This window comes from Rhincodon typus, chromosome 26, assembly GCF_021869965.1.
Source record: "Rhincodon typus isolate 14 chromosome 26, sRhiTyp1.1, whole genome shotgun sequence".
NCBI classification, from domain to species: Eukaryota; Metazoa; Chordata; class Chondrichthyes; order Orectolobiformes; family Rhincodontidae; genus Rhincodon; species Rhincodon typus.
Window position 1 is genome coordinate 39,192,107 of NC_063357.1, and position 27,233 is coordinate 39,219,339.

The window sequence follows — 27,233 nt, forward strand, 5'->3', positions numbered from 1 at the left end:
CCCCCCCCCCCCCCCCTTCCCCACCCTTTGTGGGCACCTCACTGGGCGATGCCGCAAAAGCCGCTTGCAATGAATGGATGGATGGGGGTACTAGCGCATTGTGTGGCGTTTAATTCTCTTCACAGGCCTCGCCGTGGGAGAAGGCTGACTTGCAAGTTTTGATTCCAGGAGACGCGAGATATAGATATCTTTCTTTTTTTTTAAAAAAAAATTGAATTTTAATAGGCATTCACCTCTTTAATTCCCTAACTCGGTGGATTGATTTGTATGCAGTCACTCGGAGATACAATTGCCTGGTCCTGTATGAGGAAGGCGGTTTCAATGTGTAAAGTGGATGTCTGGGTCAGTTCCTCTTCTTGCGTTTGTGATTGGCCAGGTGATATCTGTGCCGTTTTCGTCGGGGAAGAAAATAATTGAATGCGGATATTCCCGGGTTGGGCGCTGGGGCGGTGCCTGAAGAATGATTTCTAAACCCTTTTTCCCCCCTCCCCTCCATCGATCAGGTTTACTCCCCCACTGCTACCTGAAATGCAACATTTCAAAAAGGAACGAAATTGCTTGAAGCAACTCCTTGCTGTAAACGCCTCTCCGGGGGCAGACTTTTTGTTTTGAGCAGACCCTCCCCCTGTGTGGTTTCACACGGATGGAAATTGACATGAGGTTGGAACTGACATTTTTCCCTACCCCTTTCACTGGGATCTTCACAAAGGTGCTCTGTGTGAGCCGCAAGGGAGAAGGATTTTGGAGGAAGAGAGGGGTGAGGGCACCTTCCCATACCCCCACCCACCCCCAAAAATGCAGCGTGTTGTCTGCCTGGTTGCTCTGAACCAGAGAACAAAGCAAAGCTGGGAGGCAGCTATTCCAGAAGATTCTGCTAGTGTCACGCACACAGACATTCCTAAAGAAATCTTTCACCACCCCCTAAAACATTGAACCGAGACGGCCGTGGTTTAGGAGGGCGCTGGGCGGTTGTGGGAGTGATGTAGTCTTTGCTCTGCATGCCAATGTCTTTATTGCAGTGTTTGTTCCCTCATCTCTATATTATGAGAGAGACACCCATTAATCGCCCCGCCCGCCGCATTTCACACGGTCCTCCATTCTCAATAGCAAATATTTATTCCTTTTGATCGCCGTAATGCAGGTGGTTATTGATTTGCATTTCAGAAATAGCAATGGGCGGAGGATATTGCCAATCTGGCGAAGATGTGAAGGGGGGATAGTATTATGACAGCTGGCTCGGTTTATTTCTGAAACGGGTCTTCAACACTGACCTGGTTAATACAACATTGGCACCCGTGTCAGCTCACGCCCTGTCCCTCCCCCCTCTATCACCAGATTAGGTGCCAGGCTTATTCACCATCTTCTAGCTTCGATTATTATTTTTTAATGGAATCCGGTTTCCTGATCTTTCCCCTGGGCGGACTAGGGAATTTTTGTGTTAGTGTGGTCCAGCTCAGGACACGCCTTATTCGAATCGGCCCTCCTCCCGGCACAGCGCACACGTGAGATTGACCATTCAGGGCCAGAGATTGGGCCAGGAGCCGATTGAGGACGTGGTCATTCTGTTGCAGGGAGGAGTGAGATCTGAATGCTACCTGCAACGATTTCAAAAAAATACAAAAAAGTCAGCATAACAGGCCCTCTTTTGAGCACTGTCATTTGCCTTTTGAGTCGTCATAATGAATGAACGAGCGACCTCTGGTCTGCATCTTCAGTGGAAGAGTTATAGGTTTCTATAACCACTAATTGACATTCACTGTTCTGTGCAATTACCAACTGGAATTTGTGCTACTTCTACTGCCTCGTTCAATCCTATCCTCACTGAAGTGCTATCTACCCAAATTGGCTGGTATGTTGTCTGATCTTGTTTAGGTATTTTTGCCCCACTCTCTCCTTCAAATCTGCCCTCCTCTGCTCAAATACAAGCTCCGCATCCTTCTTAACTCAGGTCTGAGCACATTGTTCTCTCCTAAATGTGCACCCACGTCTTGAGACCTAGGGGTTTCTATCATCCGTTATGATTCTGCCCCAGTAATGGTATTAAAATAGCTCTTGTCAAAGGCACAGATGATGTCCCAAGTGACTGACTGAAGGAAACGCTGTCTCCTTGTCTGCCATAGACAATATTGACCACACCATCCTCCTCCCCTATCAGCACCACCACCTCTCCATTGGTCAACTGAGTGGAATAGTACTTCCCTGCTGTCATGCCCATCTGAATGTAGACAAAGTATCATCTGCAGTGGCTTCTCGTCTGCTCCCAAACTCGTCTTCAACAATCTATCCTTGCCCCCTTAGTAACAAGCTGATAAAGATTGTTCAGTTTTCCATGTATGACAGCAAACTCTGCCTCACCATTGGCTCTCTCGATGACTCCACTGTTATTAAATTATCCCACTGCTGATCTGACATTTGTTACTGGGTGAGCAGAATTTCATTAATCACTAGGAAGACCAAAGTCGTCATCTTTATTGCCTGCTTTAAAAACTCCATTCCATAAACCCCTCCCTGGTGACTACCTATGGCTGAAATAATGTTACAACTTCTGGGTTTTATTTGATCTCAAGATGACCATAGATCATAGATCATAGACCATATCTGACCATAGATCTGAGCTTTCATGAAGACATTCTCACTGATGTAACATGGCCTGACTTGACTGTTTCACTTATCTTGTAACATTCATGCGTGGTTTTGTCAACTGTAGACTTGACTGTTCCAACATATTCCTTGCTCACACCCCCACACTGTATCCTCCCTGAAGTTCAGCTTTCCAAAATTCTCCTGCCTGTGTTGAGACATAGAATAGTGCAAAAAGAGGCCATTTGGTTCATTTGAGTCTGCAAAGACCCTCCGAAGAGCATCCCACCCAGAAACAGGCCCCCTTCTTATCTCCGTAACTCTGCATTTTATCATGGCTAATCTACCTAACCCCCACGTCTTTGGACTGTGGGAGGAAACCAGAGCACCCGGAGGATGTGCAAACTCAACACTTTTAGACACTCGAGGTCGGAATTGAACCTGGGTCCCGGGTGCTGTGAGGCAGCAGTGCTAACCACTGAACTACCGTGCCACCCTGTGTCTTGCACCAAGTCCTGTTTGCCTACCACCCCTTTGCTCGATGACTCACTGGCATCTTGTGAAGGAACACTCTCGTTTTATGATTCTGATCCTTTCCCAATACCTTCATGGTCACCGCCTTCCTTTCTCTGCAATCTCCTGCAACTGTGGGAGACCTGAGCTCTTCAATTTCTGGTGTTTTCACCATCTCAAATTTGAATTGATACTCTGGCTTCCAGCTGCTGAGGCCATTTCCCTGGAATTCTCTCCTTCTTTGCTTTTCTCGCTCTCTTCCCTCATTTAAGACAGTCATGAAAACCTTGGTTTTTGAGCAAGTATTTGGTCATTTGTACAGATTTAGTTGGAGAACATAAAAACAGGAGGAGCCATTCAGCTCCTCAAAACTAGCCTGCTTGTCTGTACGACCAGGCCCTTCACTTCTCCCTGCCTGTAAATTAATACATTAGACTCCCCTGTAGCTCCAAATTGCCTTTGTATTCACTCGGAATATGGGTATCACTGGCTGGCCAGCATTTATTGCCCATCCTTAGTTGCCCTCAAAGGTGATGGTGAGCTGTCTCCTTGATCCGCTGCAGTCAATGTGCTGTAGGTTGACCCTCAATGCCATTGGGGGGAGGGGAGGGGAGGAGTTCCAGGATTTTGACCCGGTGATATATTTCCAACTTGGGATGGTGAGTGGCTTGGAGCAGAACTTACATGGGAGCTGTATCTGCTCCTCTTGTCCTTCAAGATGGAAGTGTTTGTGGGTTTGGAAGGTGCTGTCTAAGCAGCCTTGGTGAACTGAAAGTTGGCCTCGAATATATTTAATGGCAGCCTTTGTTGGATGAGGAATTCTAAAGAATAATTACTGAAGAAATTCTTTGTCATCCCTGTCTTCAATGGGGGACTGGTATTTTGAAACTGTACCACCTAGTTTTTTTCTTAAATTACTGATGGGATGTATGTGTTGCTGGCTGGGCCAGCATTTATTACTCATCTGTACTTGCCCCTAAGGTGGTGGTGAGCTGTGCTTGTGAGTTGCTGTAGTCCATGTAGTGTAGCCACAGTTCCAATTGCATCAGAGGGAATTCCAGGATTTTGACCCAGCGACATTGAAGGAACGGTGATATGTTTCCAAGTCAGGGTGGTGAGTGGTTTGGAGGGGAGCTTGCAGCTGGTGGTGTTTCCATCTACCTGCTGCCCTTGTCCTTCTAGAAAGAAGTGGTTGTGTGCTTGGAAGGTGCTGTCTAAGGAGCCACCTTTGCCTGTGGCCCTCCACTAGTTACAGGTTGCCATTGTACATGCCACTTTATCTCAACACTGTCTTCTATTAGTTAGTCAGTCTTCATCTGTTAATATACACCCCTCCCACCCCATGCCATGCCCTTATTAATTAAGTAGCCTTATGTGCAGTACCTTTATTGAATGCCATTTGGAAATCCAAGTATATTTCAAGTTATCTATTCTGCTTATTACCACCTCAAAGAGATGTAATAAATTTGTCAGGCATGATTCCCCTCCATGAAGCTACACTGATACTGCAGGATTTTCTTGTATTTCTAAATGTTCTGCTATTACATCCTTTATAAGGGACTGTGTAATGTTTGCCAATGACAGATGTTAAGCTAACTGGCATTTTTAATGTGCAGTTTTGCAGTCCTCTGGGACATTTCTCTCGAATCTAAGAGAACAGCATTTGAAAAAAAAAACAGAAGTAGGCCATTCGGCCCCTTAAGCCTGCTTTGCCATTTGATAAGATCATGGCTGATCTTTCCCAGGACTCAACACCCACCCCACCCCCTGCATGCCAATTGCTCTTTCAAAAATGTATCTGCCTTCTCTTTTTCTCTTAAAATAATTGCAGTAATCCTGCTTCTGCAACACTGTGGGATAAAGAATTCAGGACACTCTATCTTCCTGAGCATAGAAAATCTGTCCCATCTCAGTTTGAAATGAGTTACAGAACAAGGTGACAATGTTCTCTAGTTCCCCCACTAGGAGAAAAATCTTCTTAACATCTATTCTATCAAAGCCCCTCAGAATCTTGTATATTGCAATAAGATCACCCTTCGTTCTTTTTAAATGCTAATAAATAAAGGCGCAAGTGTTTGACTGTTTTTTGTAAGTCAATACCCGGTCTGGCCTATATATGATTCCAGACCCACAGCAATGTGGTTGACTTTTAACTGCCCTCTGGGCAATAAATGAGGGCCAGCAAAGCCCTCATCCCATGAATGAATTTTTTTAAAAAAATCGCCCTTAATCCAAGAATTCGCCTAGTGAATTTCTTTTGAACTGCCTTCGATGCCAGTATGTTTTTAAGCACAAGGACTAAAACTGTCACGCTGTCCTGCAGGTGGGGCCTTGCCAACACCCTGTACAGTTGTATATTTCCCTATTTCTTAAACTTCAATTTGCCAGCAATGAAGACCAATGTGACATAGCTGCTTTTACTTTGTCCTGGTGTTTCATACACAAGAGCACCCAGATCCTTCTGCAGTTTGTGGAGTGTCTCTCAATTTAAATAATAGCCTGCCCTTTGATTCTTCCTATAGAAACGGGATGTCCTCATGGCCTACATTAAATTCTATCTACCATTTTTTGCCCAGTTATTAGCCGGTCTGTACCTCACCAATTAATGACGAAACCTGCTATCCCACCTGTTTCTGTAACTTCACATTTGGATAGATTATGCTCTGTCCCTCCCCTTATTAATATAGATTATAAATAACTGAGAGCCTAGGACTGATTCTTATGGCATTCCACTAGTTAACCTTTTCAACCTGGAAAAGACCCATTAATTCCTGATGCACTATCTTCTGCGTCAACCACTCCTCGATCCATGCTCATACATTACCCCCAGCACCATGAACTCCTATTTTGTGCTATGTTTTATGTTCCACCTTATCAATTTCCACCTTCTGGAAATCCAAATATGCTACATTTACTGGTTCCCTTTAATCAACTCACTTGAACTCTAGCATATTTGTCAAACATTAATTCCATTTCAGAAAACCATGTTGACTGATTGCATGAAGCTTTTCTAAATGTTCTGCTACTTATTCCTTTCTTCCTTTATTCAGTAAGGGCTTTACACTTGCAGTTTTTCAATCCTCTTGGATGTTTTTGTAATCCTCCAAGATCTCAGATTCTAACTAATGCATCCACTATCTATAGCCAATAAACGTTAAGCCCCTAGCATACAGGCCTTCGTATCCAAGGAACTTGTCAATCTTATCCGTGCAGGTTTTTTTTTGTTTCAAGGTTTCTTTGAGTGCAGTGTGGTCAAGTTTCTCTTGTTTCCGATCAAGGCAATGAAAATAGTCTTGAAAGAACTGCAAACTAAGCACAATAGAATTTGGTCCAGAAAAGCTGACAATCTGGGGAAATAATTTTCAGCTGTATCTTGAGCTATTTTTGTGTGTTGTTTAGAATATCAGCTTCACAAATTCTTTGAGTTAAGTTACACCTCAGATTTAAGTTTCGATTGCTGGGAAATAGAATTAGGAAAGAGGGATTTTATTTGATTCTGTATGCCAATGATTTGAACATCTCTGCAGGCTTTCTGAAGCCATCTTGCCTCTAGAACTTTTCCTAATGTGCACAATCCACAAGGAAGTGGAATGCACAAATAGTAATTGAGTTTTTTTGTATCATCCAGTAAAAATCACTGGTGTAACTATGTGGACAAAGTTTTTTTTTTCTAGCCATGTGAGTTAAATTGAACCTTGCAGAAATAGTAAGTATTTCATAAGGTGGATAGCAGGTGTCTTTCCCTAGGGTGGGGGATTTCAAGACTATGGGTCATACTCTTAAGCCGAGAGGAGAAAGATTTAGAAAAGACATGAGGGGCTTTTGTGGTTCAAGTGTGGAATGAACTTTGAGGAAGTGGTGGATGTGGGTACAGTTACAATGTTTAAAAGACACTTGGATAAGTGCATGTAAGACCTGTTTAGAGGGATGTGGGCCAAGCACAGGCAGATGAGACTAGTTCAGTTTGGGATTATGGTTGGCATGGACTGGTTAGAATCCCTACAGTGTGGAAGCAGGCCATTCGGCACATCGAGTCTACATCAGCCCTCCGAAGAGCATCCCTGTAACCCTGTATTTCTTTGGACTGTGGGAGGAAACAGGACCACCTGGAAGAAACCCACGCAGACGCAAGGAGAACGTGCAAACTCCACACAGACAAAAGCCTGAGGCTGGAACTGAACCTGGGTTCCTAGCGCTGTGAGGCAGCACTGTTAGCTAGATGGACTGGAGGGTCTGTTTCTTGGTGGCTGACTCCCTGTCCCTCCATTCCATAAGTGATGATGTAAAACATTCATGATTTTTTTTTTAAATCAATTGTGCATTCTGCTTATCTTTCCACTCTAACAATAACTAAAGGTCACTGCCAGTATGAGTATTGAGATCACTTGCTCAACAATGGATCTATCACTCATGGATTATTTGCTAATCAAAAATACAATGAGCCACATCTGGATTTTTTGTTTTTTTTTCTTTTTCCGCACGTGACTAGTGGCTAACATTATGGGACAACATTGTCCAAACAGGACTAAGAAGGAACTTGAGCAAGTATGGGTGGCAGTCATTTTGAAAATGGTGTTTTTGTTCCTGTGTCTTGGACTGATTACTCTATGGTACAAGTTGCCAATTCAACTGATTCCTGTTATGATTGTAGCCTAGTATTAACCCCGTATGTGGTTAAACAGAACAGACAGGTGATGTTTATTGGAAAGCCCAGCTGACTGGAAGTTCTCAGTTGTATTGAATAGTTCCAGATTGCTGTCACTAGCTATAAACAGGGTGCGATAATGTAGCAGTTATTGGATCAGGATGCCAAATGTCTGAGCTCGTCTGCTGAACAGCAGTACCTTGAGGGCAACTGTGGACTGGCAACAAATTCCAGCAAAGCCCACTACCCTGCTTAAATCTCACCATGGCAGCACTGAGAATTTAGTGCATAAATCTAGAAATTTTAAAATCCAAATGTTAGTATCGGGTTGTCAAAATCCCATTTGGTTCTCTAATGCCACTTGTAAGGAAGGAAATTTGCCAGCCTTAATCTGTCTGGTCTTTACTGTGGTCACGGAGTTACACAATGTGATTCACTCTTTAAGTACACTCCAGTTTTTACTCAGGAAATAAATGCTAGTCTGTGAAAGGATTTTTAAAAAAAAATGAAAATAATCAGCTGTTTCTTGTGAACTAATCGTGAGAAAGTGTTTGATATTAATTTCCTGGTCAATTCCCAGAACACATTTCTTTGGGTCTTCATAATCTTCAACCTGCTGATGTCTTTGGAAGTGTATTTGAGAATTCCATCACTTGTTGTTCCAGTCACTGATGTTTGATTGGGAGTAGCTGAGTAAACGAGTGCTAAAGCTATAAGGCAAAGTACAGAGTGGGTTCCTGCAAGCACAATGATCATTTGGGTGAGTCACAGTGTTACCACACCCCAGTGTGAATCATCCGAAGGAAATGGGAGGAAAGAAGAACAATCTTGGGGCATTTTAAACAAAACCGGTGCATTACAGCACATCTGGCAATGCTATTGACACAGCTATTGTCCCTCAAGGGCAAAATATATATGGTCTTTTGTAGCAAGGCTGGACAGGGTTTCTTAACAATATGTGGAGCAATGCCGTGCATTGTGGAAAATCTGAAAAGAGAATGTGCTGGAAAACATTTCGGATCTGGCAGCATCTGTGGAGAGAAACTGCGTTGACAATTCAGTCCAGCCTGTCAATTTGAGTCTGAGTAAAAGGGGGTGAGGAGGAAAAGAACAAAATCTGTGATGGGATGGAAGGAGTGATTAACTGCCAAAGTGGGTGCAGAAAGATTTACAAGGATGTTGCTGGGTTTGGAGAGTTTGAGCTGGAGGGAGAGGCTAAATAGGCTGAGGGGTGACGTTGTAGAGGTTTATAAAATCATGAGGGACATGGATAGGGTGAGTAGTCAAGGTCATTTCTCCCCCCAGAGAGGAGAGTTCAAAACAAGATGGCATAGGTGTAAGGTGGGAGAGGAAACATTTACAAGGGACCTAAGGGGCAACTTTTTCACGCAGAGGGTGGTGCGTGTATGGAATGAGCTGCCAGAGAAAGTGGTGGAGGTGGGCACAATTGCAATATTTAAAAGGCATCTGGATGGGTATATGAATAGGAAGGGTTTGAAGGGATATGGGCCAACTGCTGGCAAATGGGACTAGATTAATTTAGGATATCTGGTCGGCATGGAAGAGTTCAACTGGAGGGTCTGTTTCTGTGCTGTGCAGGTCTGTGACTCTTGGGCAGCATCTGTGGAGGCCATTCAGCCCATCCAGCTATTCTACCCCTTGAATAAGATTTTGGCTAACCTGATTCTGACCTTGACTCCAATTTCCTGTCAATCCCATAACCATTGACTGTCTTGTCGATCTAAAATCTGCCAGACTCTGTCTTGAATATATTTGACCACTGCAGTCTGAGGGAGGCAATTGCAGTGGGAGGCCGCTTCTGCAACTGCTATCTAGCTCCACCTCGGCACTGTAAAAGGAAATACTGTCACAGCACGGAGAAAGACCCTTCGGTCCAACTTGTGATTGCATTTTAAAAAAAAAAAAGTCTGAACTTCTCAATTTTATAAATTGTACAGGCCCAACATACCCAACCCATTGACTTAAAACAAACCCTTTCAGCCTAGTGAGGACTTTTGTTTTTGTTTTCTGAACTGCTTCCAATGCAAATATATATGCAAATACTCCAAGTAAGGAGTCTAAAACTACATCTAAACGTGAAGTGTAGGTTCAGCCGTGCCTTATACAGCTATCGTAGGACTTCCCTCTTTTTTTAAAACTCCACCTCCCTTAACTATCTGCTATCCCTACATTCTGATATTCTGTAACTCGTTATTGTAAATCATTAAGGCCCCTCAATCCTCTGTCCTTCAGCATCCTGTCTGAGCAAGGAAAAGTATAAAAGTGAGAAGTGTGTAGTCAAAAGGCAAATAATTACAGGAGAATAGCAGAAAGGAAGAAGTATCGAAAATCTGAAAAAGGTGTAGGTTGGTGATAAGTTACATGCAATACCTTTGTATCTAAACCCTGTCTGGAGAGAGGGTAGAAATGTAGGAGTATTACAGTTAACATTACAGTATTAAACAAGAAAATACTGATTGGAGTTGTTGGGCACTTTGGTTCATTGGAACATCAGTCTTGTAAGGCACTAGAATGAAGGAAACTTGCCAACCGTCCACAGTTTTTTTTTGGTTCTGGAGAGGTGGCACTAAAGCCAGGAAACCCCTTGTTTCTGCTTTCAGGAAAACTGATAGCGAGTCTCCACTTCTGTCTGTCTGACCCAACGATCCATTCATTCATTCGTGATTGAGCTCAGAGCTAATATCTCCCCAGATATTCTTTTGAAGGCAGAGTTGGAGCGATTGGGTCAGATGGGGATAGAAGGCGATCGGGGTAGTCATGGATGGAAATTTGAGGATAGTCAGATCAGCCACGATCTTATTGAATGGTAGAGCAAGCTTGGGCTGAATGGCCGCCTCCTTGTCCCTGCCCTCTAATAGAGGGAGGAAGTGGATACTCAGTGTGTTGCTTGTAGTGTTGATTCCTTTAGAGTACTTTAAGGGGCTAAGTAGCTGATATTGTCCTGTTATGTCATTCAAAGTTACACCCCTCTGTGTCTTGCTGTTTTCAAGAGTCCCTCATTCAAAAACAAAGATGCTGGAAAAGCTCAGCAGGTCTGGCAGCATCATCTGTGAAGGAGAAAACACAGTTAACTGGAGTTCTGAGGAAGAGCCATCGGACCCAAAATGTTAACTGTGTTTTCTCCTTCACAGATGATGCTGCCAGACCTGCTGAGCTTTTCCAACATCTTTGTTTTTGTTCCTGATTTACAGCATCTGCAGTTCTTTTTTGGTTTTTATTTAGTGCCTGACATTCCAACTTGTTTTGCTTGTGTCCCTTTCAGTTAAAATGTGGGAAAAGCAAAGGATTATGTCTCTATATTAGGGAGTGTAGTGACAGATGTCTTGCACTGATTTTCTGTTTGCAAGGTAGCAGAAAGTGAGTTCTTAAAGTTTGATGGACTGCTTGGTACATCTCTTCTAAATTTGATGGCTAGGCATCTCTAAGGTAATGAAGTAAGGCTAGGAAAACTTGCCTCGGGTTGCTACTTACACTATTCATGGTGGAACCGTGGGTGCAGACTTAATAGGCAGACGCTATCACCTTGGAAGGTTCAATGCTTTTGCTGAGGGGAGGCAATAGTCTAGTGATAATGTCCAGGAGACCCAGGTTTGAATCCTGCCACAGCAAATGGTGGAATTTGAATTCAATAAATATCTGGAATTAAGAGTCTAATAATGACCATGAATCCATTGTTGATTGTGGTCGGGGGCGTGGGGAGAAACCCATCTGGTTCACTAATGTCCTTTAGGGAAGGAAACTGCCATCCTTACCTGGTCTGGCCTACATGTGAAGCCAGACCCACAGCAATGCGGTTGACTCTTAACTGCCCTCTGGGCAATAAATGCTGCCTGGCCAGTGATGCTGTTATCCTGTAAACGAATAAAAGGGAAAGAAAAAACCTGAAGTCCATGCGGATGATGTTCATCCCACTGATCCCAGTGCATGGTGTGGCCATGCTAAAGGTGAGCAGAAAGTCCTCTAGCTGTTCTATCTGACCATGCATTTGTCACTCTTTTTCCCCCCCGCATTAACAATGGAGAGATTCAGACACTACTCACTCCTGTGTTCCTTGGGATCTTGCTGGGTACAGGCTAGAGAACACAGCAACAAAGCTAACGAGGGAAATAAAAGCAGATCACTGCAGATACTAGAAATCTGAAACAAACAATGCTGGAGAAAATAGAGTCTGGCAGTGTCTGTGGAGAGATAGAGTTAATGTTTGAAGCCCGATTTATGAATCATCATCAGAATTGTAAGGGAAATAATCATGACTGGCTTCGTGTCTCAAAGAAACACCAATTGCAGCCAGTTTCCTCTTACCTGTTTATTTTCTTTTCAAAAGTTCCCATCACTTGCTTATGGAACTGGGAAGCGACGAGAGGCGGTGAATGTCATACAGCATGAAAACAGACCCTTTAGTCCAACCAGTTGTTTGTGAAAGTGGTTTTCTAGTATGTAGTGTCTGGAAATGCACAGTCTAGGTGTGTTCCTGTGTCCCTTCTTGTCAGATGGCAATGTATTTAGTTTCATTGCTGTTGGAAACTGACGTCCCAGTGCAGAGAGTGTGGCCCAAATAATCTCTTGGCTTTTTCTACAAGTTGTACAAAACTCTTTATCAAAGGAAAAGCCAGTGGTAAACATCTGTAATTTTTGAATACATTTGTGTGCTATTATGTGCTGTCTGGATTTCCCTTTAACATTGCTGCAGGAAATTGGGAACAGGTGGTGATTCAGTGTGGCAGACCAATTTTGATAAAATGATTGTAGCACAGTTGGGAAATGGCTATATCTCAACAATGAGATGCAGAATATCAAATGAAATTCCTACTTGTGTCAAATTCCCAATTAGCAAAAATAAAATGGAGACCTGCAGATGCTGGGAAATCTGAAACAAATGGATATAACCTGGAGAAACTCAGCTGGTCTGGTAGTGTCTGTGGAGAGAGGAACAATCAGAAGACCTGTTATATGGAGCAGGAACAGGAAATAGGTCCTGTTTGTGGATTTTGGGAAGAAGATAGAGGCTTTCTTTTTACAAACGGAGGTCCGAGTTCTCGGTCTGCAAAATCTTGTCATCTCAAAGTTTAACCATATCTGGTTTGCTCTCTTCACTTATGGTGTCACTATTTAAAGAGAACCTGCACTTGGTACCTGAGTGTAAATAACTAGGAAAATAAGCTTCAATTACCATAGAATTCATTCCTGGAAATGCATGGCAAGTCAACCTATATCCTAAATAAAACAAACGCTTTAACCTTTTGGGTAGGACACTTCTGTAGAGCCTAATTCCTGTTTTTATTTCAGAATTGTAACTGTCTCTCTTACAAATAATTTATCAGTAGCTCGCCAATGGTTTTAACAAGCATCAGACTGTTGATGTCCTTTTTTTTATTTAAGTAGCCACTAATCTGAGCTTCCATTCATGGGCTAAATGTTATCTCTGAATAAAAGCAAAGGTTGATGCAAACTATCGGTGACATTCTAATCCTAAAAGTCTGTCTCCAGCTTTATTCCATAATAATGGAATAATATTTAGTCACTGCACCAGGCCACAGCTGCTGTTATTTAGATCCAAACCAAGTGTCACATGAACTGCAGGAATGAATGAAGACAGTTTGGGAGAGCTTTCTTTATTCTCTCTCTTTCCTCTTCTCCCGCTACTAGAAAGTGGTAAAGGTGTGTTGGAAAGACTGTTAGGGGTGGCACGGTGGCTCACAATTTAGCCCTGCTGCCTCTCTGTGCCGGGGACCCGGGTTCGATTCCGGCCTCGGGCGACTGTGCAAATTCCACACAGACACATTCTCCTCGTGTCCCCGTGGGTTTCCTCCAGCTGCTCTGGTTTCCTCCCACAGTCAAAAGACATGCAGGTTAGGTGGATTGGTCTGAATGTCCCTGTAGTGTCCATGGATGTGCTGGTTAGGTAATTAGCCATGGGAAATACAGGTTACGGGAATAGGATAGGGAGCTGGGTCTGGGGTTGATGCTGTTTGGAGAGGCAGTGCATACTCAAAGGGCTGAATGGCCTCTTTCTGCACTGTAAGGATTCTATGATTCTATTGCAATCGCTTGCTTTGGTCACATCATTAACAATTCTTAAAATGGATGTCTGAATGTCTAGTGGCCTGGGGACAAGGAATCTAGGATCATGACATTCAGGCCCTCAAGCCTGATCTCCTAATCAATGAGATTGTGGCTAATCTGTGATTTTAGCTCCACAGGCCTACCTCTTCTGCGTAACGTTTATAATCGACTTGTTCAGACATGTTCTGATCCACGTCCAGGGCAACTTCCAGTTCCAAAACGTTAACTCTGTTTTCTCTCACTACATGCTGCCAGACCTGCTGAGTTTCTCCTGCAATTTCAGCCTTTGTTCCAGGGCCACGAGACTTGTTTACCATAATTTTTTTTGTCTCAACTAAAAAGGTATCAATCTCCATTTTAAAATTGGCAATTGATGCAAGATACATTGTGAAAGAATTCCAAGCCTCTACTGTCCTTGGCATATAGATTTGTTTCCTGAATTCGCCCTGAGAGAATTTTGACAAAATCTTCAATCACCCACTAATCATCATTAGTTGTTTTGCCCATGAACAGATTTGCCCAGTTACGTACATTGACTGTGTGTGTCTGCTTAAATCGAGATCGGTAGTAACTGTTTCACTTTGCTCCCACTCAGGCACTAGATTGATTGAAGTCAGTAACATTATGATCGCTATTCCCCAAGTGTTCATGCATCATTAACTAAATCTGGTACATATCCATAATTTAATATGGAGTGCCTCTTTGGTTGGAGAATGTGCTGCAGAAAATGATACCTGAAATACTAGAGGAATTCACTGTCTAATGGGCTGATCTTCTATCCCAAAATCTAAAGGTTAAAATTCATCATCAAAAGCTGATTTTTGTTACTTGCTTTCTCTGCACTAATACAATCGGGCATTGTTGCACGGTAGCAGCGTTTCAGTCTTGAATCTTTTTTCCATTTCTGAATTTACGAACAATTTGTGAAGTCTCCTGCCTGTTCTATTCCAGAAAATGAGTTGGTAAAGGATAGAATTGTAGCCAATATTTGCATTTTTGTATATTTAGATACTTGTAACCTATATATATTTTTACCTAATATGGAAATAACTTTGTGGTTCAATGGTATACACAAGCACTGTTGGTGAAATAACTCCACAGAAGCTGGTATCCCATCACCAACTCACTCTACTTACGAATGGAAGGTCTTTGACACTGATCCAGCTCTCGGAGAGAACAGAACCTCTGACACTCCTGTTTGTGTGTCAGCCAGGGATCCCTGAATCCTCGCACCCCCACCCCCTGCCCAAGGGTATGAGGGCATTTTATCACCAGGTCCAGTTCCTCCAACTCCACCTCTGATATGGGCACCGTGTAAGCATAATAGCTTACCTCTTGCACCCAGTGTGTCTCGGAAGAAATTAATTCTCCTCTTCAGGCAGCCAGGGCATTGAGGTGGTGACAGCTCGATTCGGAGATCTCTTCAACGCCTTTCTGACTGTTCCAAGGAGCCGGGCACATTTTGCTCCCACGGTGCTTGGGTGACAGCAGCTTTAACGTGGTCCAGTTGCTTGTTCGGCACTGTTACACCTACCCGAACTTGACATGTCACTATACCTGGCCTCCCATCAATCAGGCCTCTCACCCCTGCTGGGCCGTGTCTGTGGTTCCTACCCCAAGTCTCAGCCCCGAAGTAAACACTCTCTCTCACTTAATGGAGTCTTGAATCCGACATTGGTGCTCCTGATGCCATTTCACAGCACCCCCTCCCCGGTTCAGGAAGATCAGAATTAATCTAATGCAGAGTCTCCACATCAACTCCGCTGGAGCTATCCCTGTAGTTGCTTGAGGTGTGGGCTGCTATTCAAATAGGAACCAGGACAGATTGGTATCAAGTGAAGCTGGAGGCTGTTTCTTTAAGCCTGCCATAAAAGTTTTGGACTGCCCTTTCTGTCGGACTTGGGGTAGATCTTGCGGAATATTTTTGATCATCCCTTGAAAAATTGCACAGGCTGACGATACCCCAAATACAGTCTTGTATATTGTTAAAAACCCTTTGGGAATCCTCACTGCACTGCAATTGCAAGTGCGCTTGGCTCATGTCCAGCTTCGTGAAGGACAGTTTCCCCCACCAACCGCCCACCAGCTTTGCGTATAAATCTGTGAGGGATTAGGTATTTATCCAGCTGTGAAAATCTGTTTACAGTTTTAAAATCCGCACAAAGGCAATCTGACCCAATGGGCTTCACAAACAGTATGACTGGTGCTGCCTGTTCTGCAAACTGGACTGGATTGATGATTCCTTCCCTTTCCAGCCTCCTGATATTTTCCCAACACACACATGGCACTGGGTGGGCCTTGCAGAATCGTGGAATTGCTTCCTGGTCAACATGCAAGGTGGCCTTGGTTCCTTTGATAATCCCTAGACCTTCCTGAAAAACATCCAGGTGTTTGATTAGGCCTTCACACAGGCAGCCGTTTTCTAATCAAAATGTTGAGCCAATCTCTCTGCATCTTTCTCAACCAATTTCACCCCAAGAGGCTTGGGCCTGAGCCTTAGCTGATCCAGCTGCTTCCCAAAAGAGACCAGAACCAAAGTTGTATCCTTAGTCTGTCAAGGTTCCCTGGTATAGGTTCAGTCTAGCTAAGGTTTTGCACAAACTTGAGCATTGGGTTCCAGAGCAAATTTTATTAAAGACTGGTTCTGCGATCACTGATACAGCTGCACTGGTATCAACCCCCATTAGAACCAGGTGACCATTTCAAAATATGTATTTTGGCTCAGATTTGGATGTTGCTAAGCATTTTTAACTGTTTCAAACAGATGGATTTGGACTTTGCAAGGTGTGCATGCTCCTGGATTCAGCCTACCAGTTCTCTTACTCCGTTTAGGTCTAGTGGGACGCTGGTTGCCTTGAGCCCGCACACCCAGCAGCAACTACCATGACCTGCCATCCCAGATCCTCAAATTTTAAGTTTGTCTTGAGGCTTGGCTTTGTTTTGGGGTTTTGTGGGCCAACCTAGAGTCCATCTGATCAGGATGTGAACTGAGTAAGGCTATGCAATCGCCTTCACTCGAAGGGTGTTCCCTAAGCTCATGTCAAATTGGCGAGGGTGTCCACATCCATCAGAATACCCTGTAACTCATGTTCAACTTGCTGTGTTTTCCAGTGATAAAGCCAGTTGTAGTGCCTGTTTGAGTTCCAGTTGGGCTTCAGCTAGTAGGTGCAAATGCATGGTTACATCGTTAATCCCACATACCAAATGGTGTCATCTTAACCTTGTCAAAAATCCCGATACAGATTCCCCTGGTTCTCGAACTGGCGAGTAAAACTGATACTGTCTTAGAGAAGGCTTGGGATCATAATATTCCTTAGCTAAATCTGTCAACCCTGGAAAGGATTTAATACTGGTGCTTCAGGAAAAGTTAGACTCTTAATAACTGAAAAAGCTGCAGGTCCACAAGCTGTCTGGAGAATTCCTCACCGCTTTTCATCTAGCCCAGTGTCATTTGCCTGGGAAAAGTGCGTTCTTTCCACAGACTGGGCCCATTCTTTAACAGTAGCATCAAACTTCCCAAATAACATGATGCCAGAAATGCTTTCCCCAACTCAAAGCTGACTTGTGGGCAACTTTCTTCAGGAGCGTGCTTTACTCTCATTGCCACTGAAATAACTTGAGGCTGGCATCCTGTCTCCAAGTCACCTTTTATGTACACGTTGAGTCTATGACACTGATCCAACTCCCTCTGACCCAGCTGTCAGAGTGAACGGAGCCTCTGACACTCCTGTATCTGTCAACCACCTGGCTGACTCTTTTGTTACAATCACTACATTGCAAGTACTTTTCTAAGTCAAGAGGTGACAGGTGTGATTCAGCTGGTATTGCTGCTATTACTCACATCCAGCTGCGAATGTTGTTCATTCTGCAAATCTCACTTTTTTAATATTTTAAATCCACTCCAGTTCTATTGAACAAAAGATGAAGAAGCGCAATGCAATTCTGCAACACAGGCAGATAAAAGTCTGATTACACTCTGTTGCAGACTTGAGACAATTGATACTGGATGCTTAAGATATTAACTTTTCAGAAAAGAAAGGAATTACCCCAAGTAACCTCAGCAGTTTGTGACCTCAGTCCCTGTTGTCATTAATCCCCTTTACTACTGATTTATAATGGATCACTGAGCAGCCTGTGGAATCTTTTGTTCTGTGAAATTGCTCCTGTTAGCGCTAAAACTGATAACTGATTCGATCTAGACATTTCTATAAAGAATCTGAGCTGTATTTTGTATCCAGAAAAGAAGTTCAGGTAGAAAATTAACCAATACGCTGGGCTGGATGGCTGCCTCCTGTTTTGTAACAGTTCTGTGATAAGCAAGTATGGGCCTGTTGTAAAGGAGCACCAGTAGTCTACTGTAACAAAACCCTAAAGCTTTAAGCAACTTTTCCAGGATTGATGATGCACTCCAGTTTCCCCAATTTCCATTTACCTATTGGTCCTAGTGTTTGTTTATAAAGACTCATACAACAAGATAACAGACCCTTCAGTACAACCAGTCCATGCTGACCACGTCTCCAAACCAAACTAGTCCCACCTACCTTTGAGTTCTGAGGAAGGGTCACTGGACCCAAAACATTAACTCTGTTTTTTCCTTTGCAGATGTTGCCAGACCTGCTGAGCTTTTCCAGCAACTTTGTTTTTGTCCTCACCTACCTGTGCTTGGCCCATACCCCTCCAAACCTTTCTTATTCACGTACTTTTCCAAATGTCTTTAAACATTGTAACTCTGCCTGTATCTATCACTTCCTCTGGCAGTTCATGCTACACATGAGTCACTTGAGATTTTAATGTTGCCCCTCGTGTTCTTTTTTGAATCTTTGTCCCTGCACCATAAAAGTATACCCCCACCTTAGGGAAAAGACCTATTGCTATTCACCTTATCTATGCCCTCATGATTTTATAAACTTCTATAAGGTCACCCCTCAATCTCCTATACTCCTGTGAAAATACCCCCAGCCTATCCAGCCTCTCCTTAAATTCGAACCCTGCACTTTTGGCAACATCCTGGTAAATCTTGTCTGAACCCTCTCCAGCTTAATATCGTTCCTATAACAGAGCAACCAGAACCGTGCACAATACTCGAGGCCTCACCAATGTCCTGCGCAACCTCAATATGACGTCCCAACTCCTATACTCAAAGGTCTGAGCAATGAAGGCAAGCATGCCAAGTGCTTTCTTAACCATCCTGTCTACCTATGGGACTGTGAATGCCCAGGTAATGTTTTTCTTTTATTCATTGAGGACATCATTGACAGGGCCACTATTTATTGCTCATCCCTAATTGCTCAGAGGGCAAATGGGAGTCAACCACATTGCTGTGGGTCTGGAGTCACATGTAGGCCAGGCCAGGTAAGGATGGCAAATTCAACCCCCCCTCCCAAATAAAGGACATTAATGAACCAGCTGGGTCTTTCTGACAATGGATTCATGATCATTGGACTCTTATTCCAAATTTTTATTCTTTATTGAATTCAAGTTTCACCATCTGCCATGGTGGGATTTGAACTTGGGTCTGTGGGTTAACAGTCCAGTGGTAAAAATGCTAGGCCATTGCTCCCCACATGTGACATACTTTCAAGGCAAGTGGGACCTGAAACCAGAGCTAGGGACACTGTCATTGTCATTGTGCCACATATTTTGATATTTGCGACCTGTGTATATCTAAACCCAGTAAGTTAACATAGCATCAAATTACTGCAGATGCTGGAGTCTGTACTGAAAACCAGAAGTGTTGGAGTCAGCGGGTCAGGCAGCATCCTTGGAGAGAAAGCAAGGTGGTGTCTCAGCTCTAGGTGACTCCTCTTCCGAGCTCTTGAATAGTTAGCTAGACTCAACACTAGCTTGCTCTCTCTATGTATGCTGCCTGACTCACTCTGATCTCCAGCATTTCTTCAGGTACTCAAAACAGAATCAATACTGCCTCATTACCAGTTGCTTTGTGTTCTCATTAACATTTCCACAATTGCTAAGGCTACTCCTTACCTTTGACCATTTTCTCTACCTTTCCTGGAGAAATTTTTTATTAACCTATTTTCTGAGCAACTTGTTCAGAGACATTATTACACGCCTCTGGAGTAGGGGGAATTTGAACCTGGGTGCCTCCATTTAGGGATAGACACACTACCTTTGCACCACAACAGGGTCCTATTATCTGGCTGCGTCAAATCCTCTAATTTTAATTTGCGTTTGCAGTTCCATAGGTGTTTTTTTTGTTTCTTTTATACCCTGTGTATAAATAATGTTTTAGCGTCCCGCGCTGCCTCTAGTTCAATGACTTTACATTTTTGGAAAACATCAAATGTGAATTTTGCAAGGATAAAGCAATATTAAAATGTTTGTCTGGTTAACCTTGTTTCAGTTTCTTTCCCCCTTTCTCAGTCAGTTGAATCTCTGCAACCTTGTTTTCTCTTTACTCGAAAACCAAATATCTTGCATTCCTCATTGAAAATGTCACGGAGGAAGACATGGTGATGTAAAAGCCATGTTGACATTTTGGTTTCAAACACCAAGGCTTGACAGATCAATAGATCTGACCTTTCAGTTACTGCAGTGTTCTGCTCAGAATGCCTTCCATTAATTAGTTTTGCGCAGAAAGCTCGAGCATTACTAGTTGAAGCTGAAAACAGCAGAAGAACGAGACTATATAAGATGAAAACAGTACCTGGTCCAAACAAATCAAATTGCTGTAGTCTTACCAGACCATAGGGCTGCTATCTCGGAGATAGATGACTGGTGATTCAACCTGAGGGTCACCACACCTCGGGCGAGGGGAGAGGTTGGGAAGGAGAGTCTTTCGTGGTAATCTCAGCTGGAGCAGGGATTGAACCCACGCTGTTAGCATCACACTGCTTCGCAAATCAACTGTCCAGCCAACTGAGCTAAATTGACCCCCCCCAAACAAATAACAGGTTGAAAAACCACAATTGATATAGACTGATAATTGCTTTTTAAGAAAAAGGCACTCGTTAGCTCTGGATTTCATTTATCCATCTTGAGCATAGGAATAGAAGTAGGCCACTCAGCCTGTCTAATCTCCTTCACCATTCTGTTGGGTCAAGGTGATGCCTCAACTGTTTGTTGCCTGGAGTTTTTGGTTGGTTCGCTGAGCTGACTGGTTTTTGTGCAAATGTTTCTGTCTCTCTTCTAGGTGACATCTTCAGTGCTATTTAGCCTCCGTTGTAGCGCAGTTGTTCTGTTCCATTCTGAATTTATATGGCCTCGTCTGTTATGGTGGGTAGCCCTGTTTCCGGTTTTGAGCCGTAGTGGTATGTAGATGGGGTCTATTTCAACATCACACCGGTGGTTGAAAACCAGGCTTCCAGGAATCCGCACGCTTGTCTTTGCATTTTTTTCTATTCGTTTGTGGGATGTAAGGGTCTCTGGCTGGGCCAGTGTTTATTGCCCATCCCTAGTTGCCCTTGAGAAGGTGGTGGTGAGCTGCCTTCTTGAACTGCTGCAGTCCTCCTGCTGTAGGTTGACCCACAATGCCCTTTAGGGAAGGAATTCCAGGATCTTGACCCAAGATTTTGCTTGTCCTAGTACGGTTATATTGTCCCAGTTAAACTGCTTATTGCCTAGTATCCCTTGATAACCTTAGCCAGTGAAAATCTATTAGTCTTGAAACCTCAAAATTCCAACATCCCTCAGTCTTTAGGGTATCTTCTGTAATAGAAAGTTATTTTAACATTGTGGCCTGGCCACCTCAATCTTCAATAATCAAGGAATTCAGGCCAAATGAACCCTTTGTTCCCATCAACATTCAAGCTGAAATGTCAAGTCTTGTTTTAATCCAAGGTGATCAGCCACTGTTATTTTCTGCCTTGCTCTGGAGCAGATCTAGCAAGGTCAGAGGAAGGGGCAGCAACTGACTTGGCCTATGGCTAAACTTTGAGATCTCAATGCACTTTATTGCCACAATCATTGTCCTCCTCCTATACCATTTCAACTTGGTTTTAAATGTCATCTTGGGTTAGGTGAACCTAAAAAGCTTTTGATAATCAAGTTTGAGGCATAGGTACACTAGAAGTTACAAATATCTCAGCTAAAATTTGATTTTTGATTCTGATTAAATCTTTTAAAATTGGCTAAGCCATCATTCAAGTTTGTAAAGTCAATACACCTTGATCTCTCTTTTACAAATTTTTTTTTGCATAGTCTCTGGGTGATTCAGCTGTTTTACAAACTGATGAATTAGCATGGGCTGCGTACAGTTCAAAGGAGTGTTTGGCTTTTAAATGTATGAAAAGTTAATGATATTTCTTGACTGACAGTGTATTTTCTTGGTTACTCTACTACCCATTCTTGGTTACCCTTTCACCCTGTATCCTGACTGTGGATCTCCCAGGGAACAATCTGACCGTCACCCAAGTGCATGTTGCAGTCAAATGTGCTCTCTCAATCTCAATCCTGCTTGCAAATGGAAATGTGCCAATTATAACAAATACTAAGTTACATCTATAAACAAGCTATTGGTTAATAGGAGTGGTTTTTGCAAGATTGCCCTGACTAGAAGGATTTGCATTGGGGAAAACCTGTGTTGCTTGACTTTGCTTAATACTAAGTAGATTTTGCATATTTTTAAAAGAAATTAAATTCTTGAGTGGGCTAGTCCCTGGTGAGGAGATTTTGCTTGCCCTTCCCAAGATTAGAGGAGATTGCCAGTTTTGCGATTCTGAATGGTCATGGTCTTATTTGTAGTTTCAGCTTCAGCTGTCCTAGCTCGGACCAGATTTAGTTCGGGTTTGTATTGTTCCCTGGAGATGTAATGATGGGTCACCATTTCTCCTGCTCCCAAGGAGCAGCTGATTGCAAACTCACTGCAATTGTGAATTGGTTTGATGCTGGAGGTTGTGACAAACAAGATTAGAAGGTTGACATCAGATTCCAGTGGGAATCTATGCAAGGAGGACATTCGAGTAGAATGCTGTGACTGAAGCAAGCTCCTTTTTTGGTGTGAGTCAAGTTCCACACTTGGGTTATGAAGGTACTTGTAAAACATATCGGTGGTTCCTGCCCATTTGTGACCATGCTTATATGGCTCTATCTTTCATGGAGGGTGTCTGTTTCTCTCTGTTCAGACAATTCAGGCCTCCTTGCTCTCTTCTGACCTGTAAGGGTGGCACTGTGTGCTGGGCAGACCGTGTGGATGGGCAGCTACAAACAGTGCCTACCTAAATCCTCAACATGAAGAATCCTTCAGGGTGGGTGGGATGCTTGTCAGGCTCTTTGTGAGTTGAAAAAGAAATGCTATCCTGATAAACTGAACTACAACTTGGCCTGAGGAGGATGGTCCTGGTTTGGGGATAAAGGAAGCTGTCTGGTGGGCCAGGAAGAGCAAGTACGATCTCTCCAACTCCGTAAAGCATCTTTGTATTATTTCATGGCCTGCTCTTCCATTCTCCAGTGATTTCTTTCCTTTTTTAAGAATGTTTTTGTTTTTCATGTGTTGGCAAGGCCAGCATTTGTTGCCCACCCTTAATTGCCCTTAAACTATTGGGCCTGCTCAGCCATTTCAGAGGGCAATTAAGAGTCACCACATTGCTCTGTCTGGAGTCACTTGTTGGCCAGACCGTGTAAGGCTGGCAGATTTCCTTCCCTAAAAAGAGGCCGTGAGTGCACCAGCTTGATTTTTAGGACAATTTAATATTTTTATGGTCACCATCATTGACTAGCTTTTATAATTCCAGATTTAACCATTGAATTCAAATTGCTAGTCCATTGCCATTAGCACTGTGCAGTTATCTTTCCTTTAAACACATTTCCACATTGTTTTAGTGAGTGGGCCCTTCGTGGTGGCATACAATTTCCCTTCCACCTGGCATCCAGCAGTGTTTCTTGCCCTGTTTTTAAGTAGGTAGTTGACCTGTGGCACCCAGGCTAGGCTAAGGGTTTACCATGAACCTGAAGCAACCTGGGCCAGCGAGTATGGTTTCTTTTGCATTTGCCCCAGGCCTCAGTCCCCTGAAACGCACTCAGGATTAAAATTGACCTGATCGTGTCAACGAAGCTATCAAAATGGCGATTTTGTTTTATCACTAGGCCTGTATATAATAGTTGTGGGTCCTGTGTCACATTACTGTTGAAGGGATAGAGCTGATTCATCAATGCAGCACTTTTGCACAATGTATTCCGCTGGGATGGAGCCTTCTTACTTTAAAGAGTGAGAAGACAAGTTGTTAAGTAATTGGCTCAAATCACTCACTGTTTAACTGCTGTTTAATTGGGAGATTTTGCAGATTGGGACTCTACTACCCATTCTAGGTTGTCATTGCCAACACCCAGCATTTTAAAGCTATTGTGCATCTAACAGACAAATGTCAGATGATAATATCCATCTATGCAGGAGGAAAAATGCAGACCAATTATGTTATTTCAAATTCTGAGATATTTGATTCACTACCTTCAATAAGGGTGCTTTGACAGCTCCTGTTTCCATTGGTTACCAGAAGGCATAGCTGTAACATGACAGGCAGAGGAACCAGAGCAGAGAAGAGATTTTTTTGTTTTTGCTGTGTGCTATTGTTATCTGAAATATGTTACCTGAGGGAGGGAGGGGAAGTGGACTCTGGTCACTTTTCAAAAGGAAATTGGCAAACAAAAAATTGAAAGCATTGCAGGGTTCTAGAGAAGGAGCCAGAAGGTGGGATTAATTGTATCGGTCTTTCCAAGGGCCAACAGATAGGCAACGGGCCAAATGTCTCCCTCTGTGCAATGATTCCAACAGCAAATGCAGTGATAGGTTTTTAGCTACAAATAGATCTCCTTTCCAGATACAACTCCTTTTCAGAGTCTACTCTGGCTTCAAAGTGCTTATTTGTCTTTTATAGTACAGCTGGAATCAGTATGGGAGTTTCTTGACATCCAAATTTAAAATTCCGTTCTTGTGGCAGTGTTTGTGTTGAGTACTGGCATATGGATGCATTTTAGGCTGCTATGTTGAGCAGTGTAATTGGCAAAGATCTACCTGCAGGAATTATCTGGGAGCATGGATGTCAGTAGGGTCCATTAGCAGTCCTGAATCAATTGGTCAGGCACCTGTTATACATGGGGATATGTACATTGTTTTATAACAGTGGGCCATTCTTGTGAGATGGCAGGCACCCCACAGTTATTCTAATTTGTCCATGAGAATAGATTTGGATGTGATGTTGTGATAGTTACTCTATAACTTGCTATCTTGCTCCATGTCCTCCCTCTTTATTCTGTTACTAAGGTATTATCTTCAGTTATGTGAAGGTAACTATTGAAGTCCTGCGGGGCGGGGAGGGGACCTATTCTTCATTGTCCCTAGTTCAGAAACCAAGATAGCAGTGGTAAGTGTAAATAGTCGAAGGGCCATGAGCACTCCTCTCCATTGGAGGTAATTGTGTGTAGATTGAGGGGTGCCACACTAAATGTGGGGCAAGGTGAGGAGATGGGAACAACCTTGTCTATTCCCGATTACTGGGATCAACTTATCTCTGCTAGCTCTTGCCCGTGTCTGACCACAATATCTGAAATTTGCAGCAAAGGGGCAGTTGCTGTGCAGTACTGAAAGTACATAAATTTAAAAATTAAAAGCAGAGGTAAGCTGCTTAGCCCCTCGAATCTGTTCCTCCATTTTGATCAGATTAAGGCTGATATGATGACTCTACATCCCTGCTGCCCCTGATAACCTTTTCACCTGTTTGCTTATTAAGAATCCATCTATCCTGTGTCTTGAAGTAATGTAACTGCCCTTTGAGGATGAGTTCAAAAGACTTGACTGTGTTTCTCCTCTTAAATGGGTAACAGTAGTTAAGTGGGAAAGTAAATGATCATTGGTTGAGCAGAGCCAATCTACATTGGAGGAGCTTCATTGTTTCAGAAGACCATTGCCAATAGAGCTTGGATGTATTGCTCTAGCTTATGACCAGCTGCCCAGCCCCAACACCCCTGCCACTAGCTGCCTGTGGCCATCTTTGTAACGTCCTGCCTTCCAATGTTGCTTGGAAAAGGACTGGCCACTGCATTACCTGATTGGACGCTGTGTTCTTCTCAAAATGTCTTCCTTTCCTCCCCCACCTCCAAATTTTCAACCCGAATGAAGGTGCTCAGAGAAAATGGCAGTCACACTCCACATTATTGACTCTCCCCTCGTTTTTTTTTCCACCTCCCATGTTGCTGGTGAGTATGTCCTGGTGTTTAATATTCATTCCCAGAAGCTTCAGTGGAATCACAGAATCCCTACGGTACAGATAGGCTGAATGGCATCTATTAGTTCCCTTATGATCCTCTCGGAAGAGCACCCCACCAAATCCCTGTAAACCTGCTTTTCCCATGGCTAACCTCTGGACACTGGGTCAATTTAGCATGGCCAATCCTCCTAACCCGCACATCTTTGGACTGTGGGAGGGAACCCATGCTCAGGAAGAATGTGCAAACTCCACACAGTCGCCTGAGGGCAGTATCGAACCCAGGTCCTGTGAGGCTGCACTGCTAACCACTGAGTCACTGTACTGCCCTGCCAGAGGACATTGATAACCTCATGTAAAGCCATTTTGTGGGCAACATGCAAGCAATGAACCTGACGCTGAGTCTCACAATTGGCATTTTACAGCAGCAATGGTCTTCATCTTGAGCAAGAGAGTTTTAATTTCCCACCTCCCTGTCATTCTTCAGCCTTTTCTCCATTTGCCCCCTACACTGGTAAACTAAGATGGTGAAAAAGTGAGATAACACTGTAGAACTGGATGAACACAGCAGGCCAAGCAGCATCGGAGGAGCAGGAAGGCTGACGTTTCGTGTCGAGACCCTTCTACAGAAATGGGGTGGGGGAAGGGGATTCTGAAATAAATAGGGAGAGAGGGGGAGGCGGATAGAAGATGGATAAAGGAGAAGATAGGTGGAGAGGAGACCGGTCAAAGAGGCGGGGATGGAGCCAGTAAAGTTGAATGTAGGTGGGGAGTTAAGGAGGGGATAGGTCGGTCCAGGAAGGATGGACAGGTCAAGGGGCTGGGATGAGGTTAGTGGGTAGGAGATGGGGGTGGGGCTTGAGGTGGGAGGAATGGTTAGGGAGGCTGGAACGAGCTGAGCTGGTTTTGGGATGCGGTTGGGGGAGGGGAGATTTTGAAGCTTGTGAAGTCCACATTGATACCCTTGGGCTGCAGGGGTCCCAAGTGAAATATGAGATGCTGTTCCTGCAGCTTTCGGGTGGCATCATTGTAGCAATGCAGGAGGCCCAGGATGGACACGTCGTCCAAGGAGTGGGAGGGGGAGTTGAAGTGGTTCGCAACTGGGAGGTGTAGTTGTTTGGTGCAAACAGAGTGTAGGTATTCCACAAAGCGGTCCCCGAGCCTCCGCTTGGTTTCCCTGATGTAGAGGAGGTCACATCGGGAATAGCTGATACAGTATACCACATTAGCAGATGTGCAGGTGAACATCTGTTTGA

The 27,233-nt window shown here is 43.6% G+C and overlaps 1 protein-coding gene across 1 annotated transcript in view; it reads left to right on the forward strand.

Moving 5' to 3' along the window:
- The window catches only part of LOC109918614 (14-3-3 protein gamma-B), a 73,065-nt gene that overhangs the window by 578 nt on the left and 45,254 nt on the right, over positions 1-27,233 (forward strand). The gene's annotated exons all lie outside the window — the stretch shown is intronic.